The sequence below is a fragment of the Nicotiana sylvestris genome, chromosome 2 (genome assembly GCF_000393655.2).
Source record: "Nicotiana sylvestris chromosome 2, ASM39365v2, whole genome shotgun sequence".
NCBI classification, from domain to species: domain Eukaryota; kingdom Viridiplantae; phylum Streptophyta; class Magnoliopsida; order Solanales; family Solanaceae; genus Nicotiana; species Nicotiana sylvestris.
Genome location: NC_091058.1, coordinates 48,294,152 through 48,299,344, shown reverse-complemented (window position 1 = coordinate 48,299,344; position 5,193 = coordinate 48,294,152).

Sequence of the window (5,193 nt, the reverse complement as noted above, 5' to 3'; positions counted from 1 at the left end):
CTGCTATCTGGCTTTATGAATTATAATTGTTGTTTTATAAAATTTCCTGATCTCCTCATATTTTTACTGTATTATCATTGGACCACTAGTAAGTGTCGAAGTCGACCTCTTGTCTCTACTTCTTCGAGATTAGACAGGATACTCATTGGGTACACGTTGTTTTTGTACTCATACTACACTTGTTGTGCATTTTTGTTGCACGAGCACATGTATGTCTAGTGGCCTAGTTGGGTTTAGCGGCATGGTTGATACGGAGACTTAGGTGAGCTGCACCTCTCGAGACGACCCGCAGCTAGCAGAGTCTCCTTCAGAGTATTGTACTGTATTTTCTTTTCTGTCCAATTTGTATTCCGGGTAGTAGTTGTATTACATTATTTCCTAGAAATTGCTCATGTACTTGTTACACCAGTCTGGGATGATTATGGGGTATTCTGTATTAACTTCTAGACATTCTTTTATTTATTTTGTAAGGATTATTTTTTACTAGCTAAATTGAAGGAAAATCATAGTTTTCACAATTATTTAAACGAGAATTTAATTAAGTATTTATGGTTGGCTTGCCTGCAGCGATGTCCGGCGCCATCATGACCCTTAGTGGAATTTGGGTCGTAACAAGGTCCTAAATTTTAGAACTTTCTGCATAATTCAAATAAAGAAAAATGTATTGATTAAAATTTTAGTTGCTTTTAAACTCCTAAATTTTAGGAAAAATTATCAAATTTGAATTTAAATCTATACCTATATATATTAAAGCAAGAAAGTTACCATATATAATTGACATTATTGTTAAGCCAAGTGGCAAGCTAATAGATGTCAATAGTATATAGTAACTTTATTCTATATTTGACTATTTTAGTTAAATACAAATATTATATATATAATTTATAGATAGAGCATTGAGGCTATGCATAGGTTGTTATGATGCTCATGAATGGTTATCGCACGGTATTTGATGTGATGGTGGGATGTTTGTCCATGTGTGGAAGCAATGTATGACTTGATAGGAGGTCTACTCAGTGCATGATTCCGAGATTTGGTATTTCATTTCTGGCGGAGAAAAGCAATTGGCCTATGAATGTCCAGATTTGGATCGATGGAGTAACGAGACTTTGTGTTTTCAAGTGTGGTGGAAATTTCTATCTACGAAACGGTGTCGTCATCCTCGATGGAATATGTTAAGGTCGCCAGTGTTATGATCTTCTGTGATTCGCCTTGGTGGATGGATATTGTGAAATAGTATTGGAGAAGCGGCTGCCAGAGATAGCAGTGTGCGATGGTTCAGGATCGAACTGGTGATTCTAGTGGTGATGACCCGAGAAAGATGTTCTTCGGGGAGATTTAAAGTCAGCGTCGAACTGTTGATTCAAATGCTGCAGAAATAGGGTTCAAATCAAGGCAACAACTGGGCATCAAGGGAAGAAGAAGGACAGGTGGGAAGTGTCATGCGATGGTTAAATTTCAAAGGAAGCCAGGTGTAAGGAGAAAAAGTTGAAAAGTTGCTTAAAAAAGAGGGTTCGACCAAAGTGGGAGAGTGGCTGAGTAGTATATGGATTCAGTGGCAGGATAATTACATCCTTGAGGAAAGTTTGGAGTGATTTAGGAGTTCTAGTGGACGGTGATAGGGTCTACTGATTTAATTTGAAGTATTGGCTATTATGCGGTAGGAGGTTGGAGATGACAGAAAGGAGTTGCTTGATATGAAGAAGGATACAACATGACTTTGGATAGGAAGATATTGTCGCACATTTAGTTGATGTCCTCGAGGAGTGCATGGACTTGTGCAGCTGGTGAATGAGCACGGGCTTAGGTGGGTTATTTCCTGTGAGCAGGTCAGTGGTCGCGTGGTTGGCAAAGCTTCTGCAAAGGATTTTACTGGCTATCTGGTAAGGGGTGGAATATGTGGATATTGATATAGACTCAGAGTGTTCATGAAATGCTAATTGAAGGATTTCGAGGAATCTGGCGGTATAATTTCGTAAGGTCATGTCAATAAGAAATAAAGAATCTTGGTGGGTTTCAGAGATGTGTAATAGTGGCTTCAAGCTAAGTGGGAGAGTCCCACCGCCTATGGTCGGGATGCATGGTCGTCTATTTGTAAGGTTTAGGATTACCAGCATATTGGTGAGTTATTTTAGCTAAAGGAAAGAACATAAGTAGTAATTTGAGTGAACAAATTATTAAAGGTGTGTTATAGTTGACCTTATTGGCTCATGTTCGGGCTTTAGGAAGATTCGGGATTTATGCTTCATACAGAGGTGATTTACAAGGGAAGTGATTCAGTCGGGTGCTTCGTGGAGATGGGTATTCATGTGAATAAAGGTCCTAGTGGATTCAAAGGTTAAAGTGTGGTGCCTAAGGATTTTGAGTCCATAAGTATGGTTAAGAATCGAGCTTTGTAGAAGATTATGATAAGAGGCTCGGAATGTTCTATGATATTTTCAACTTGCAGTGTAGCATTGGGAGGAAAATGAGAAAAAGACTTCGGATTTGTAGAGGAATTATCAGAATGGGTATATCAGTTGAAGATGTGAATGTGCGTTCAAGGAGGGTGTGAAATGGTCCATGAGTTTGGAGACAATATGGTCTCGTGGAATGGGGTTACTCAAGATGAGTGCGGATTTAGGTTGGTGATGTAAGGAATGGAGCTATTATTATCTCTAAGGCAAGTTAAGGATGAATTAGAAGAAGATAGATTGATTAGCCATGGTTGAATTGGCATAACGGTGACGGTGATCAGGTTCTTCAGCGTGATTGAGTTATGCATATGATTTGTGGCGGTACGTGCGAGGCTTGACGGCCGCCGTAATTGATTTTATTTGTAAGTATTCAAGTATTATGGCCTTGTTATGTGTAGGCGGATCCCGGAAGGGTCATGGTAGTTTAGACCACTACTTGAGGATCGGAATGTTCTACGGTTATGAGAATTCACTCGCATGTAGCTACGGTTAAACAATTAAACAATAAGAAACATTCTAAGCATGAACAAATAAACCAAAGTAGCAGATGATATCATAAATATGCGGAAGAACAATCCAACTCAGCCCGATACTGGGGTGTCACTAGTCATGAGCATCTATAAATCCTAATACAAGTCAGGTAAGTCTATAACTATTACAATTGTCTGAAAAGAGATGGAAATGACAAAAAGGGAGAAATAAGGGACTGCGGACGCCAATCAGCTACCTCTTGAACTTCGAATGTCCGCCGGGAGCTCTCAACTCGCACTGGCAGGATCAGCAATGCCTGAATCTGCACATGGGGTACAGGGAGTAAAGTGAGTATTCCAACTCAGTAAGTAACAAATGTAAATAAAGACTGAAAGCAAGAAGTCACGTAAGGCACAAAGCATTCTATAAGGAAGCAGTAAAACCATTTAAAAATCAGTGAATCAGTAAAAGATAGGAAAAAATCCTTTATCTCAAATGTAATTTCATGAAAAAAAGCATTATTCAGCAATTACGCAGGTAATTGACAGTCAATTAAGAAAAATAAACACATAAAGGTTCACCTTTCGGGCATAATATCAACAATTTCGCCCCTCGGGCAACATCTCAGAACCATACCAGCCCCTCGGGCAATCACATAGATTAATACCAGCCCCTCAGGCTCAATATCACATCTCAATGGGTACCCATGCTTACTGGGGGTGTACAGACTCCTAGAGGGTCCCCTTACGGCCCAAGCGCAATATTAAGCCTTGTCATGGCATCATCACTAGGCCCTCGGCCTCATATCAATCAAGCCACCTCGTGGCGTACATATCTCAGGCCCTCGGTCTCATAATCAGTATCAAATGATTCCTCATAACATAGGCCCTCGGCCTTACTCAGTCAAAAATCCTCACAAGCCACTCATGCATAAGTAAAACATGATTCTCATCCCAAAAATATCATTTAAAAGATCATGTAAGTGTTAAAATAGAGTAAACATGGCTCAGTACGAAAAACAGTGAAATATAACATGACTGAGTTCAGTACAAAGTCAAAACAGTGAGGAAATACTAGTAAAAATCTCTGAAGGGTTCAAATAGTTAGCACAAGGCCCAAATATGGCATTCAGCCCAAATCATGATGTTAGCAAATAGATTTCAGTCAAATATGCGGTAAAATAGTCATTCGGGACAGACTAAGTCACAATCCCCAACAGTGCACGACCCCACGCTTGTCATCAAGCGTGTGCATCACCTCAATATAGCACTACGATGTGCAATTCGGGGTTTCAAACCCTTAGAACATTATTTACAATCATTACTTACCTCGAACCGGTCAAATCTCTAGCTCGCGACGCCTTTGCCCCTCGAATCGGCCTCCACTCGCGTCGAATCTATCCAAAATCAGAACGAGGACGTCAAATTATGCTAAGGGAACGAAGCTCAAACGAAAATAATCAAATTATACCAAAAATCCTGAAACTACCAAAACCCGACCCCCAAGGCCCACGTCTCGGAATTCTATAATTTTTACATTAATAGATTCCTTATCTCCCCACGAGTTCATACAGATCAAAAGTTCTGAAATCCGACCTTAAATGGTCCTTCAAATCACTAAGCAAAGGTCTAAGTTTCCAAGCCCTAGTTTCCCCAATTTTCACCCTTAATTTCCATGATTTCTAGCTCTAATCCGTGTAATAATAGCATAGGAACGAGTTTTAGGTCCAAATTCCTTACCTCAATGAAGTTCCCTTGAAATCCCTCTTTCAAATCGTCCAAAAAGCTCCAAGGCCGAAGTAAAAAATGGTGAAATAGCTCAAATTTCGCGAATGCCACAATTTATACTTTCTGCCCAGTCATTTTCGCATTTGCGTCACAATACCCGTTTCTGCAGTACCGCATATGCGGCCACATAACCGCTTCTGCGGTTCTTCACTTAATGGACCAAAATCGCACCTGCGCTCAACATTCCGCACCTGCGGCTTCGCATGTGCGTTCCCAAAACCGCATTTGCGGTTCCTGACAACTCCTCAATAATCTGCTTCTGCGGCTCCTCTTCCGCATGTGCAGCGTCGCGCCTGCGGTCCCCAATCCGCAGGTGCGGAAATACCAGAAGCAGCAAGGTTCAGCAGCTGCAACAAGTCTCAAACCTTTCTGTCAACCATCCGAAATCACCCCAGGCCCCTGGGACCTCAACCAAAAGCACCAACATATCCTAAAACCTTATTCAAACTTATTCCAATCTTCAAAACGCCTCAAACAAT